Source organism: Carlito syrichta, unplaced genomic scaffold, assembly GCF_000164805.1.
Source record: "Carlito syrichta isolate Samal-C Ts95f unplaced genomic scaffold, Tarsius_syrichta-2.0.1 Scaffold298254, whole genome shotgun sequence".
NCBI lineage: Eukaryota > Metazoa > Chordata > Mammalia > Primates > Tarsiidae > Carlito > Carlito syrichta.
Genome location: NW_007242350.1, coordinates 245,070 through 261,184, shown reverse-complemented (window position 1 = coordinate 261,184; position 16,115 = coordinate 245,070).

Below are 16,115 nucleotides of genomic sequence, written 5' to 3'. Positions count from 1 at the left end.
TGGGCATGGTGGCTCAGCCTGTAATCCCAGCACTTTGGGAGGCCAAGGTCAGAGGATTGCCTGAGCCCAGGAGTTCGAGACCAGCCAGGGCAACTTGATAAGACCTCGCCTCTACAGTAAATCACAAAAAAACTAGCCGGGCATGATGGCGTGCGTCTCTAGTCCCAGCCACTTAGAAGGGTGAGGTGGGAGGATCACCTAAGCCCAGCAGGTCAAGGCTGCAGTGGCCATGACCATGCCACTGCACTCCAGCCTGGGCAAAAAGAGTGAGACTCCAATTAAAAAAAAAAGACTGAAATCAAGAACATGAGTCTGAAAGGTAAGTACTTTCTAGTACTTTTCACTTTAATACAAAAAATTTTTATGTTGTTTATACTTTCATATTTATTTCTGGTTATATCATTACTGTTCATATCATTTCTAATCTTGTTTCCATACTTGATATAAGTGTACTGAAGACAGAGACCTTAGCACAGGACTTATACATACTTCCCAGGAATTAGTGCACCAAAAACACACATACATGAATATTAGGATGAAATTAAATCCATCACTACTGAAATTTTTAGTGTCATAGAAGGAAATTAAATGATTCACATTGACTTGGGTGGGGGATTAATTTTATCTGCATTGTAGTAAATAATGTGAACATGTATTGAGAATTTTTTTTGATAAGTTTACACAAATGTTTCTTGTTTACCTGTAATTTTAAAAACTAAAAATACCAGAGTATGATCATTCCAGTCTAACTTTGTGTGTGTGTGTATATATATACACACATATTATACACACATATATATACATATATACACATTATATGTATATATATGTGCATATATATGAGGGGATGTGTATATATGTATATATATGCGCATACATACATATAGACACATTCCCATACACACACACACACACACACACACACACACACACACACATATGAGAGACTATAGATCGTAAGGCAATGTGTACATATGTGCATGTATGTGTGTATATATAGGAATGGAGGGGGAAAAATGCATCTCTAAGCACCTGGGCAGCCATTTGACTAAAGAGGCCCACAGCCAGCATGACTTCTTGCCCTTAAGATCACACACTTAATCAGCACCTCACTTGATGCTTGATAAGTCAGATCCCTATCGATCACCATCTCAGAGCATGCTACGAGTGGGAACAGCCGCTGTCAAGGCAAAGAACGTCTGGTTCTGTCGGGGTCAGGTCACCATAGGGTTTTCCTCTTCCTGTGCATACAAGGGAGTGTAATCCTTCAGAGAAGCAGCAGCAGAAAAACATAGAAGCGTAGAATAATGCATACAGAATGATCAGACAAAGAAAAATAAGTCCCCAACAATTACAAGTAGATAATGCATAGACATAATTCTGTGTAACACAGGATAAAGAAATAATTAAATCACAGGCAGTCTATCAAATCAATATATGCAACCAATATTTAAACTAAATCAGTATTTTTCACACTAGTTTTTGCACTCTGACCGATTTCACTATCTAAACCAATTGGCTTAAGCAGATCAATCAATTTCCCCACATAAATTCACTCCACACGGTTGTACTTTAAGGATGTTACAAGAATGTTAAAAATCACATGCACATAGTCATGTCATAGACGACTGATTAAAAGTAAAATTTCTACTACAAGATAAAAGATTAAAATCATGTGGGTGATGGTGAAATTTGTACATGTAGTTTAAAGACTGCTCTAAACATATGATACGTTAGCTACAAATCTGGTCCTTTGGCGCTGTCCCCGGGTGGCCTTACCGTAGGTTTAGGGACAGGTTATCAGTGACACATGGGGGCATCTCTGGGCTAGGAAAGGTGCTTTCAGGCCACTGTATTCTCATAAGCTCTAAGAAGTCATTCCCAGCGAGGGGGACCACATTCGAAGCGGATTGACAGTTTAGACTGAAAACAGCTTTCAAAGAGACTAATCTTATAAAGTATTGCAAATGAATAAGGGCCACAGGAGTAGGTGTTCACCTGCCAGTCTCTGCCGTGCAAGATGAGAGCCTGTCTGTACTCACACATGCGCTGACTTAAAAAAAAAAAATCTCATAAAAAACAACATCTTTGCTACAGAGTCGTTTTTAACAAGTATTACAGAAAGAGCACCAGCTACCAAAAAGAGTTGCCAGGGCCAGAAGGAGCCATCAATCGAAACAGTTTACATTTCAAAGTTTTTCCAAGAAGAGTGAAAACGTCTCGTCTCCTCTCCTTGATGGAAAACGGAGGAGCTGCGGTAAAGACTCTATTTGCCGCCTTCTCAGGCAAGGTTCTTTCTTGAGAGTGGCTCTTTATCTCTCAGGTTGGTACCCACAGGTAGGGACAGACAGAAACACCTGCATCTCCTGGGGCCTGTGCTCTGAGCAGTTCATGAGGCTATGGAGTCAGGATGAAAATCCTCTTTCTTTCATGAGTCTCATTGTTCAAAAAGGAGTCTTGGGCACTACTGGAGGTAAACAGGTCACTTTGACTTAGACACTCCGTACTTCCTGACGTCACTAACTAGCAATTACACGCACCCGCCTCAGAATGTTTTTTCTCCTGGAGATAATTCAGGAATTGACTCTTATTTGTCTCGGCTTCATTTACAAGCTAGGAAACCAATGCTAACAATGCTACATTTTAACCAGAGTGTGTACTTGTTTGTTTATCCCTTAAAAAAATTTTTTTTTAATTTGAAAGAAAAGGCTTTTTCTGGCCCCAGGGAGAGAAAAAGAACATTTTTTAAAATCAGCAACAATTTTCAAAAGATATCTAATCTAGATAAATACTTTTGTTTTTAGTTTTTAATGTTCTGCTTAATTTTTTCATGCCATTTCTAAACACCAGATCTGATTTCCTGAATCTACTGGCATTAACTCTATATACCTTCAATTCAGTTCTAAAAAACATGATGGAAGCACTAAGAAGATGTTTAGTTTCATGATGAAGACTTCGGGGGAGAAAACAACAGACACTGAGACCCCTTTGTCACTGACTCATGCCCCATAAAAATGGTTGCGTGTGGCTTCTCCTTCCCACACACATGCGCCCTACGCCAACTATTCCACCACTAGATGCAATTGTCACCACATTTCTTTGACCGACAGGAAATTTGTACAACCATTATGAAGACGGGGATGCCCTGATGACCATTTTCTTAGACTGCAGTGTCAATGGAAAAGGAAACAAACAAAACAAAAACCCTGAAAGGATCTATTTTTTACACGTACATATAAATGCTGCTCATTATGGTTGCAAAAATGACAGTCACTTTCTTAGATGAACTTATTGATATAAATTGCACAATAACAGTGAAAACATTGCCCATTTCCATGCCAGCATCCTTTATCAATACCATTGGTTCTTTACGAACTCCTTCTGACCTCCTAGTCTGAGGTTGACGCTGTGTGATGTACTTAATTCTCCCAACACTGATCCGTTACTTCTGCTCAGTGTTGGGGGTCAGGCCAATAGTGGAAAGTCAAAGATAATTAGCAGCCCTATCAATAACCAGCTACAAGATTGCTGCCTAAGTGACAAGCCAACCAAGCCAAAAAAGGAGGTAGCAATAGAAAGAAGGCAAGTGCCGGTGTATTCTGTGGTTCATGCAGCTGCTAAGGACGATCAACATCACCAGGAGACCTCATTGCATTAGCATAAATTCAAATGACAAATGCACAGTGCTATTCAGAGACTCATTAATTTGCAATGGGTGCAGTGCTCATGACATATTAGTGCAAAATTCAAATGTCTTTGAAGCAATGTGAATTTAGTTGTGAGACCAAAGTCGCTAAAATGAAAATGTGTGGTTTTTTTTAGCAGTTTATTAAATTATGAACTGTGATGACTATATCCTTGCATCTTTTTAAGCAGATGAGGTCCAGCGTGCTCCAGCGGCAAATCGCATGGTTTGTGTTGATATTTTCCTGTCAGACAATTTCCAAGCAGCAGATAAGACACTAGACTGTCTGCTTTGCTCCGCGGCATGCGGGCTGAGAGCGCCCCCTTCTGGAAAAATGACATTGTCACGTTCAAAGAAAACCCGGTCATTTATTGTCTTCTTTTTATATTTTTAACAGGTTTTGAGGCAAAGAATTTCAGTGTCCACCTACAACCAAAAGAAAATAACTTGAAATCATTAACTGTAGGTGAAAGTACATGAAAACTTTCCACAAAATGTAGAAGAGTCACCCTTCGGTGAAACTGGTCTTACGTAATTTGCATGAAGCTTCTCTATGACCCCACTTGCAAGTATCTTTTTAAAAATAATTGCCCGATGTGGATATATCAGGAACATATGCAACAAAATAGTCAAAACTGTCATATTTACGTTGCTTCCACAATGTCATAAACAAGCTTATAATTGCTAGCCTTCTATCATATATATTTGTAAAAGCAAGCATTACATAACTAGAATCTTTTAAACAAAGCAGCCAAGTATAGATTGTATTCAACTCGGTTGAGTGAGATTATGAACATCCTCAGACAAGGACAGTCAGATCAGACCTAGGTCACATGTGTATGATGGGCTGTTTTTCTCTCTAACATAAGGAATCTTTGTCCAATTATTTCAAATTAGTCAAAGCAGATTTATCACTGGTGTGCTTTTTAAAAATTGCCATGCCTTATGTAGATAAATAATGACTCAGATTAGTACAATAATAGGATGAAGAAGGTTAATTTGTCTGCCGTATTAACATTACCAGAATACAAAATGTCAACACCTGCACTTCTTAGTACCCAGGGTTCAGAGCCTCTTAGAGAAGACCAGATTCCAGCTTATATGATCTAAATACACATATTCACATAGACACACATATAGCATTTCTCAGTGGAAGCTACAGCTTTCCAAACCATGTAACATACTGAATAAATCGAAAAGCATGTCATCATTTGAAAGTTGCTTTTAGAAGAATAGAAAATCCAAAAGTAATTTACCCTTTGACCATTTGCACTATCTAATCAAATCGCCATTAGACTACTTCAAATATTCTTTAGCAGATCCTTATGAAAAAGCATGTTTATCACTTTTTACTGTAAATAAATTATGTAATGTAAAAATGGGTTGATGTCACTCTGTTATTGCTTATAGACTTAATTATGTACTTTCTACACATTTGACTGATGATGAATTTGAGAGGAAAGTCATCCAATAAGAGCTGCATACTTTTAAATTACATTGTATAATATCATTGATGTCTCGTGTCGTCTTCAACAATTAAAAGACCCTTGTCATCTATTCTGCTTGCTTGCAATTAAATTGGTCTTGAGTTGTTTAGCAGGCTTGTTTTATGTTACAGTAACTGCTACAGGGAATACACAGGGCTAACAGGGACTGAGAAGGCTTACTGTACATTAAACATGTGGAAGTCGTATGTAACCGGGCAATGTCAGATTTACTTCTGTAGCCACATGTCTAGGCGTAGCTTTCTCCTAATGAATTTTCTTTCACCAAATAATGAGGATCTCAGATTCTAACAGAAAGTTAGAGCTAGAAGAGCTATTGTTGATCATCTCTCATTTTATGGATGCGAGAGCCAAAGGCTCAGAAAAGTTCAGCAAATTTATCAACATCTCACGGTCAGAACTGAGACAAGAACCCTGGTCTGTAAGCTTCCTTTCTCAGACTTGAGCTCACAAGCCCAGAAGGCTTGTTAAAACACAGATTGCTGACCTCACTTCCACAGTTCCTGACTCAATAGGTCTGAGATGGAGCCCCAGGATTTGTATTTTTACAAGTTCCAGGTGATACTGCACTTGCTGGTCCATGGACCACCCTTTGAGAACTATCGGTCTCTAAACCAGTCTTTAAAAACAGCTGATATTTTGTTTCTAATAATTTTTCTCTTGAGGAGGAAACACACTCAAGTTAATACTTACCACATTACTTTGTAGTCCTAAAGTGTTGGGGTAACAGTATAAAAAGCCTGGAAGGGTGTAGGGGTAAAAAAAAACAGAAAACAAAAAGCAAGGCACCCAAATTAAAGGATTTGGAAACACCAGAAATAAAATCATCTCTGAGCTTCAGTTTTTCTACATCATAACAGAATCTAGTTAGAAGACAAATATGGGGCAGATGGCTTTTCCTCCTCCACTGCCTTCCCAGACTAGCCATCAACATTTAGACCAACACAGTTTACCTTTTCCGTCTCTAAAAAAAAATAGCATTCACAGACCCAAGGAATCAAAGTGCAACTTATCATTGCCTACATAGTATTAGCAAATGTAGATGCTCAGAGCCAGAAAGAAAGAGCCCCTGTGTAAGTGAACTTGAACTTGAACTTGTCTGTGCTTGAAGCACCACTCAGAAGAACGTCGCGTGTTCTTGAGGGACCAGGGCACGTGCGGTTTTTAAGCCCACAACACAGACTTCAACAAACCTGTTCAGCAGTCTGGCCGCACAGTTGTAACATCATTTTATTTTCTTCCTGGTCTGGAAAATGACTGTAATGAAGGTAATCACCAAATACAAAAAAATATATATATCTAAAAAAAATTTTAAATAGCATCAGTTTGGAAAATGAAAGCAGCTGACGGTGAAAAATATCTTAATTATATACATAAACCTTGATGCTTTTGTGTTCTTTCTCCCAGTATTACTGAAGTGCAGAATAGTTACCATTTTTACATAAGATTTTTAATTGTATTTTATCAATTTTCTACAAGAATTTGATTTCATAATATGGGCTCGATCCCAATTTATACCATGAATAAAATGGCATTTTTCTGAACATTAAGAGTGCCCCCTACACACAAAAAATAACATCCCTGACCCTGGGGTTCTATAGTTGTTACAATAAAATCTGATTTGATGAATTACTTAAACTTCCACAAAAATAATCCTTTTATTTTAAAATAATGTTCAAGTATAAATTGTTTCCAAGCACATTTCACTGTGCTATGGCTTTATATTTATTTCCCTAGCATTGTGTCCATTTTCCAGGTAAGCAAATAAAGCCACAGGAGAACTTACACAGGTTTTGTCATGATTGCTGGTGCTTCCTACACACCTAAACCAACACTTTATGTTCACCTCTGTCTTCCCTCGGCCTTTCATTAATAGACTCCTAATCCCAAAATCCTTTCCCACTCCATATACCTCCTTTCTCATTCCTTCTTCGGGTTTGGATAAAATAGAACTTTATCTACCACAACTGTTGAACGACTTGACATTTCTAAATTGCAGTAATAGTTTTATTTTTCTCTGTCTAAATTAAACTGAATTATTTATTGTTTCAATCATCATTGTTTTTTTAAAAATCATGAGTAGCAAACATGAAATTCGTTTATTTGGAACAAAAGCCTATAAGAATATAATTCTTCTTATAGAACAATAGAATACTTATTTCTTTAAAAAAAATTTCGTCCTTAAAAAATTATTAAGCATGATCAAATATTGTAACTCAGAAGTTATCTGGCAAAAAAGTATATTAATGAAAATGGGTAAAAGCTAGTCTCTTGTGAATACTATAGCAGATAAATAGTGTATTAATTCAAGTTATCTGCTCTACGACTGCATTTTTATTTATACCTTTTCATTTCAAAATATATGCGCATATGCTATTTTTATCCCTGAGTAAAAATAAAGCTAGATATTTTCTGGTATATTAAGCAAATCTGTTTTACCTGTTTTTATCTTCTCTCTGATATTTTTAACATGGTTATCTTACACAGACTCTAGAAATGCAAAAGCAATACAAACGATATGTTTTGTCTCATGGAAGAAGCTTTATTAATTTTATTTGTCTCATGAATGTGAACATTCTTTGTACAATTTAGTATTCTGTGCCCACTCATAAAATTCTACAAAGAAGTATAGTTTTGTGTGTGCGTCGATTGGTAAATTTTATCTTAATAAGAAATTAGCAAAATATGCACATTATAAATGAAGTGAGTACGGATTCCTATCTGCCATTTATAGTAAGATCTTATATTTCAGAGCTTAATAATGAACCTCCCTGGGGAAGAGTTAATAAAGCAGGTGCTCTGGTATTGCAAGCAGTTTTGCTTTTCTGTTTCCTGTTTTTTTTCTTACTGCCCAGAGGGGAAAAAAACTCAGTAAGATTCATGACCCTGTACAAAGGATAAATCTAGTATAGTCTGGACTATACACCACCCAAACTGATCCAGAACTCCAACCCAACCCAGCGTTCGTTACTGAGTTTCTAAAGTACAACATGCCCTGTGAAATTATAGGTTGGAGCATTCTCTATCTGGCCTTACCGCAGAAGTACAAAACCAGTTTAGAGTCACTGGCAATTGCAGTGTTTCAAACTTAAAGAAATACAAGTTATGTAGGGGGTGGGGTGGGAGTGGGGGTAGCTCTTAACTGTTCTTTTCTCCTACAGAACACTGAATGTCTAAAACATGTTCAATCCTGTTAATGCTTGTCAAAAATTTCACAGTTCAGCTTTGTTCGGATTTTTTACTGACTATGAAAAATCAATTTGGTGGGATTCAGATTCATAGAGATAGAGGAGCTGCAAGAGACCTTAAATAACCTTGCTCTACCAAGTCTATAGGTAAACACTGAGTCCCAAGGAAATTAAGAGACTAGCCCAAGGTTTTGGAAGAAGTCCAGCTTGAAACTCAAGTCTGCATATGTGCAGTCCGGCATCATTTGATTTTTTTTTTTTTTTACCTTTAGTAATTAAACAATTTAGAGAAGCTATACAATGTGATTTCAGCAATAACAATAAAGCAGTCTTACCATATCCAAGGTTGTATAAAATTTCACTTGTGCAGAATTTCACTTGATATTTAGACATTATGGCCAAATAGTAGCATTGTCTTTCAATTACAGAGATCAATTTTAGTTCATTAGCAAAATAAAATGCTTGCAAAAGGTCCTCACAAATCCTTTGAAGCTGCAATCTTCTAGATGTCAGAATGGAAACATTTTACTTTTTTTAAAAAGCGTGACAAAAGTATATGAGGTTAAACCACAGCTGTGCAAGACTCACTGCCCTGCATGATCATAAATCTGCTAAAAAGGCAAAATTCAAAGTTCTATAAAGGAAAATATGCGCCATTGCCAACTAATAATTGCCATGTCCCCCTATTTCTCGGGTTTTGCAGCTTTTCCAAAAGAGATTTGGGTCATCAGATATTGTGACACAAATAAAGTATTATGAGTACAGATTTAACCTAAGATGACCTAGAGGCCGAATAAAGGGAAGACTAGATTCAAATTTAGGTCTTGCAAGAGGATTAGGAGCTATAGGCAAAAACAATGGTCCAAACAATATAGCTATTAGCGGTGATGGTAGCCTTATCAGGCTTTCTGAACTAAGAGCCTTAATTGTTACCCAGATAAACTCCAGCCAGCTAGGCAGAGCTATAGACAAAATAGACAATGTTATCAAGTCTCAGTTGATGCTAATATTCTCTTAATAAAACTGTGCTGGTATGTCTTTGAAGAAGTTACTTACAAAACACATATAAAATTGTCACTCCATAACATTTTTAATTATTGTGAGGTTATCATATTAGTGTTTCTAAGATGATACAGACATTTCAGTTTTAAATTGTTAGAATATGTAAACCAAAAATGTGACATTTGGTTTTCCAACATATTTTTAACTGTAATTATACTGTTTTCTGAAGAAGGAAGGTCTGCTTATACTACAAAGTGGTCATATTAATATCACAAGTAATGATGCTGGTGGCATAAATTAGGTTTGCAGCTGGGCTCGGTGGCTCAGCCTGTAATCCCACGCCTTTGGGAGGCTGAGGTGAGTGGATTGCCTGAGCCCGCCTGGGCAGCGAGACCTCATCTCTACAATAAATTAAAAAATCAGCCGGGCACAGTATCGCACGCCTGTAATTCTGGCTATTCGGAAGGCTGAGATGGAAGGATCGCCGGAGCCCAGCAGGTCGAGGCTGCGGTGACCGGGAGGAGCCACTGCACTCCAGTCTGGGCTACAGAGTGAGACTCCAACTCAAAATAAAATAAAATAAAATAAAATAAAATAAAAAATAAAATAAATTAGGTTTGCAATGAGTGAGTTTTTGTTTTGTTTTCTTACTGATATGGTCAGAAATTTAAAACCAGAAACGATGAAGCATTTTCAATTGTGCCTTTAAACATAACGTGTTTCAATTTAAGTAAACTCTTAATAAATTTGGTTCTGCAACTTAAATAATACATAAATTTATTCTTCTTTATGACTACTTGTTTCGTGGGACACAATTCCTGGGATTCTCTATTAACTAGAAATTCTAGAAGTTGATTATGTTAACCCATTTCCTAACATAGTAGAAAGATCATTTTGAAGCACACTGGACAAAAGGCAATGGTAGTCAGGAAGCCTGGACAGTGAGTAAAGTGATCAAGCAAGTAAATATAGAAATTAGGGGTGCAATGGGATGTCAGCTAAACCTCAGGAAAGGCCAGGGGAAAAGTCAAGAGAACAGAAAAATGCCTCTTTTTTTTTTTTTAAAGGGGCAACCTCCTCGTGTCCCCTCCCACTGTGGGAGCTTTCCTGTGTTCTCAATAAATCCTGCTTTCTCAAAAAAAGCAGGCTGGATGCAGAAGCTGTAACCCCAGTGCTTTGGGAGGCTGACATAAGAGGGTCGCTTAAGGGTAGGAGTTCAAGACCAGCCTGGACAACATAGCAAGACCCTATCTTTACAAAATATTTTAAAAATAAAAATTAGCTGGGTGTAGTGGATGCACCCCAACTACTCAGGAGCTGAGGTGGGAGGATGGCTTGATCCCCAGAGTTCAAGGCTACAGTGAGCTATGATCATGCCACTGTAATTCAGCCTGGCAACAGAGCAAGACTCAAAGAAGGAGGAGGAGGAGGAGAGAGCAAAAACCCAGAGTGTAAACTTCTGAGACAAAAGTTTAATGACTTTGATAGTGGTTGGGGAAGATGGACAGGTAATTGTGCGATTCTCAATGAGTACCCACTGAAAAGCAATGAAATCTCCAGAGAAAAACCCTGTGTGTGATTAAAAGGGCTGGGTGCTGAGGAAGACCCAGGGATATGTCTGACTTTGAGGGACTAGAGGCATCCTCTTTTAAAAGACCACTTGGGTGAGCCCAGGAAAGTCATCTGCTGTGTGGACTAATGGGTGGAGGAAGACCAGAGCCCAACAGCAGCAGAACACGTTGGTGAGAAACCAACTGAGGGCAGACAGGGCACAGAGCTGATGCAGGGCTCATTTGTGCTTGGGAGTCCTGTTGGGGAAGGACTTCTTTCTGGTTTGCATAGTCTTTAAATTCTTAGACAGTCCTGGAAACTGGGAGACCCCCCCATAGCTTCAATTCTGTCCTTCAGGTCAATTCGTCTTGTGAAGGACTGAGCCAGTCCTAATTTAACCTACAGATAGCAGGAGAAAGCTGCGTGACTGTCCTTGCATGCAGAGACTGGGGACTAGGTTATCCCATCTGCATAAATACTGTAACTGTGTTGCTGTCTCTTTTATTTGTTTGTTTGGGACAAGGTCTCATTCTGCCGCCCAGGCTTGAGTGTAGTGGCACGATCTCAGCTCACCGCAGCTTCAAATCCTGGGCTCAAGTGATACTTCCTCCTCAGCCTTCTAAGTAACTGGGTCTGCAGGCACACCAGCACCACAACTGGCCTTTTTTTTTTTTCTATTTTTTGTAGAGACAGGGTCTGGCTTTGTTGCATCAGTCTCCAAATGTTCTGGGATTACAGGTGTGAGCCATTGCACCTGGCCTCTTCTGTTTTAAAAATACCTCTACTGGAGGTAACTGCTAGATGAGCAGATGAGGCTTTGAAAACCCCACTGCACATTCTCAATCAATTTTGCTTTTTTTAACCTGCAAATCTAGTCATTTGGATTATGCTATTTACCACTAAATGTTATACAAAAACACCTAGTTGTGTTGCTACTCTTGCTCCTATACCTTCATTCCATAAACAAATCCATTTGATTAGAGATGTTGCTGGTCAAATTGTCCTGAAGGCCACATTGAAATTTTCAACAATCTCCTGTTGTTTCGTGACCTGTTTCCCAGTGTTGGCCAGTGTTCTTCATTTATCTTGATCGTTTACAAAGAAAATAGAACTAAGGAAACTGCTTTGAGATACTTATGTTCGTTTAACTTAGTTTAGCGTTGTCTTTTTTTTAATTCAACTGTGAGGTTTAGAAAACACAGGAGTAACTAGGAATGAAGCTCTCTGTCAACCAAAACTTCGAGTGGAAAAATAACCAGCTAACTTGAATAGCTTGGATATTCTGTTTAAAGTCAAGTGCTCTCCTAAAAACAACTTCTTTTAAAATTATTCTAATTTTTAATTTCTCAAATAATACATTTACTTGCATTAAACTGCAATCATTACAATGAACGCTAAACTCTCAGTTGGCCACCCAAATGCAAACCCAAATCAGCCATCAGCCCCCAGAAGTAAGCACCGTGAGAAGTTCCTAGTACATTCTTTTAAACTACTTCCCATGTCCTCATAAAGATATATAGAATGAGTGTAGAGTTGCCTTCATATATATATAATTATTACATTAGAATATAGTATTATTTGTTTGACTTTACATGAACAGAGAGAAGATATGTTTTACTTCTAGGATTGCATAATTTAATTATTCCACGCAAAATAAAACATTTCCTCAGGACAGTTGGCCTGGAAGCCAGCATTGGATTTTGCTTCTGAAATAGCATATTAGCAGGAACTTCTCTTACCTAAGAAGGAAAAAGCTGCTTCAATAGCCCTCTCATGTCCTTTGCAGTCCACTGACAGACAGCAGATGCCTAGCTCCAGCCTCATCAGCAGAACGATGATGGGACACCCAGAATCTGTTACTAAACTGGTACCTAATGAAACTCAAGCAAGTTTGGGGACCACATACCATTTCCGTCCAGTCATCCACTTTACTTGTCTTTTTATTGTCATTGTTTGTTAAATGTGTAACACACACACACACACACACACACATATTCACACACACAGCCATGGAGAAATACTGTTCTTCCCTGTGTGGCTGGGGAGGAGAGAGGAAAAGAAAAGCAGTAAAGTCAATATTCAATATTTGTTGTGGCCATTTAAATATATATATATTTGTCTGTCATATATGTGTGTGTGTGTGTGTGTGTGTGTGTGTGTGTGTGTGTATATACATATATAATGTTTATTCTTGGTGGTTGCTTGATAGAAGATGGGTTTACAGAAAGCTTAAATGGTCAGTCTCTCTAAGGCCATCCAGCCACTTCACTATTTTTTTTTTTTAACTCTAATGCCTGAGGGCTGTTCGATCTGATGTTTAACTGGAAATGGAAAGGTTTAAATAAATGCTTGGAAAGTATACTGGATGGCAGTATTTAGCAATCTTGTTTTCTTTACATAATGTAACACACTAATGGACTACATTTTTCTTTGCTTTCTGCCGTTAACTTCGAAAATAAGCAAGTTACTGTCCAAATCAGAGCCAAAAACACCACAGGGTTTCTGGCTGCGAAGGGACACTTCATGCACAAATGTGGGAAAGGAAAAAGTTGATAAACAGCCAGTTGGGAAGTGTGAAGAGATTATTTTTATTTCATCGTGTTTTCAGTGTGTAGTATCTCAGATGTTCAAAAATGTATCACTATGCCTGAAAGTTTACAATCCCCGAGTAGATATTATCCGATGTAGTAGAAGATGAAATACTTATAATGGGGACACTCGCCTTCAGTCTCTCCCTCTCTTTCGCTCTTTCTCCTCCAAAATTAACAGGGTTAAAAATGCAGCTTCCCAAAAGTCAAGCTTAGGCACATGGGGATTTTAATGAATGGGTCCATGAGATGCAGTTCTTAAAAAATGATACAGATGCTGCCCCTCTGCCGCTGTTCTCTCTCTTCCAGGCTATTTTTATTTCTTTCCCAGTCAGAAGAGTCTGGTACGTCCGGGTGATTTTCCTTTGCTAACCTTTTTTCCAACATTGAACATTAAAGTATTATGTTTAGACCTCAAGGTTTACAATGATGGTGTTAACAAAGTTGGGAGAAAAAAAACTTGAACAAATTACCATCTGCATTCCATTGCTGATTCTGTAGCATTTTTTAAAATGCATATGGAAATACATACATGCACATGAACACACACATGCACAATCAGACTACACCGGGTCTCTGAAATGATGAAAATTAAATATCTGATCAAAGCGCTACCCTGCAACATCTCTGCAAGGTTTAAAGTGTGTGATACAGAGTTTCTCCTCCATGAAATGTTACCTGCACGAGTCAGGCTCATTAGTTCATTCCCCTCATTGTCACTGCCTCTGATCATTTCATTAATTATGATCTTGACTTTTTTATTATTTATAGGCTGTACTAGTTTTATAACATAGGAAATATCTGAAATTAAATAAAGAAAAACTGGGATTTTTATTTAATCAATAAAGCTGTGTCACTTGGGAACATATCTGGGAAGTCACTTTGTTTCGTGCAATAAATGCCATGATAATGGAAAGACAAAAATATTCAAAATTATCTCAATAAAGGATAGAGTAAAGTATATTTTCCTCTGATGATCTGTAATAAAGGAGCATGGAAATATATTCAACAGACCCTTGTAGAATCATGATTATAAAATTATGTTTTTAAATATGTTTCAATATTTTGTATCTATCCACTCCCCGCCCTGGAAAAAAGGTTATTTAAATGAAGCAAAGAAAGGATCACATAGGAGCTCAAAAGTATTCCCGTCTAAAGAATTTATTTTCTGTTGATAAGTAATAAATCTGTTGTATGCACATTCCAAAAGGCAGAGAGACTCTTTGTGATCTAGGAGACAATTAAAAACTGCTATGTAATCATAATGGGTGGCGATTGCACGGACAACTCCCCTAGGGGATCCATGCCCATCCATTTGTTCAAAAAAAACAAGAAAACCCAGGATACAACTAGTTACTTGGACTCTCTATCCAGCAGAAACCAAAGCACAGTATTCCCAGTTTAATTTTGGAAGCTAGTCAACCCTCTGTTTAAGCTTCTGAAATAATATTGGTAAAATAGCCAGAATCACAGACTCCTATCTGTTTGCTTTCCAATGACATGTGGTTCTTCTGTTCCTGTGTAAGGAAGGGGTTTATTTCTAGTAAATAAACTATTTCAGAGGAAAAAATAAAAACAATTTCATAAAGATAAGAAAAATTACTTCAAAGGAGAAAAGGAGAAAAAAGCAGTATGCTTGTATGTTTTAAAGTACTTCTTTTTATATTAGCAATTTCTTATCAAATGTAAGGAAATAATCTGTTCGTAAAATGTTGAAAAATCATTCTCTGAAGGACAGGCATGTAAAAATATAAACATTAAAAACATAACGATGCCTCCTTTTGTAAATTTTGAAGACTGATAAACTCAAGATAAACTTCAGAAATCAGAGACACTCAGAAGTACCAAGAGAAGTGTAAGATTCAGAGAAAATTCTTAACCAAAACTTCCTACCAATTTTCCTTCTTAGTTTTATTGGGTAAATAAATCTATTGATAGAGTAGGGGTTGGATGCTATTGCTTCCTAGTGTATCTGCCTAGTGTAGTGTAGAAATAAGCAGACAAATACCGGGGGGGGGGCAAAAAAATCAAAATTATTTTTTGGAGGGTGGGCCCCACGTACTACAAGGCTTTCCCCGCTAGATAAGTGTTCTAGGAACCTATTGGCATCAGTGTACCAGCTAGCATTGTTGTGAGAAGCTGCCTTGGGCTTCAGTGAATTATTTTTGGAGATTTTTTCCAACGCATTTGACATTTCATGATGGATGATTTATGAGCACACCTGCCCATATTGTGCTGAGTGTTCAGCAGTTTTTGACCATAAACAACAAGATCCCCATGCCCCACTCTCCCTATTCACACAATCTCACCCCTAGTGACTTTTTTGTTTCCCCGATGAAAAAAACCCTCAAAGGGAATTGTTTTGCCAATGTGTAAGAGGTGGGACAAAAAAACAGCAGAAGCACTAAAAGGCATCGAAATTGATTAATTCAAAAACTGTTTTGAGCAGTGGAAAAAGCATTTCAATAGGTGTACTGTAACAAATGGAGAGTACTTTGAAGGTGATTGAAGTTTAAACATCTGAGAATAAATACACTTTTTTTAATAAATAAGGTTCGAGGTTTTTGGGGTCCCCTCTCGTATACCCACACCAAAT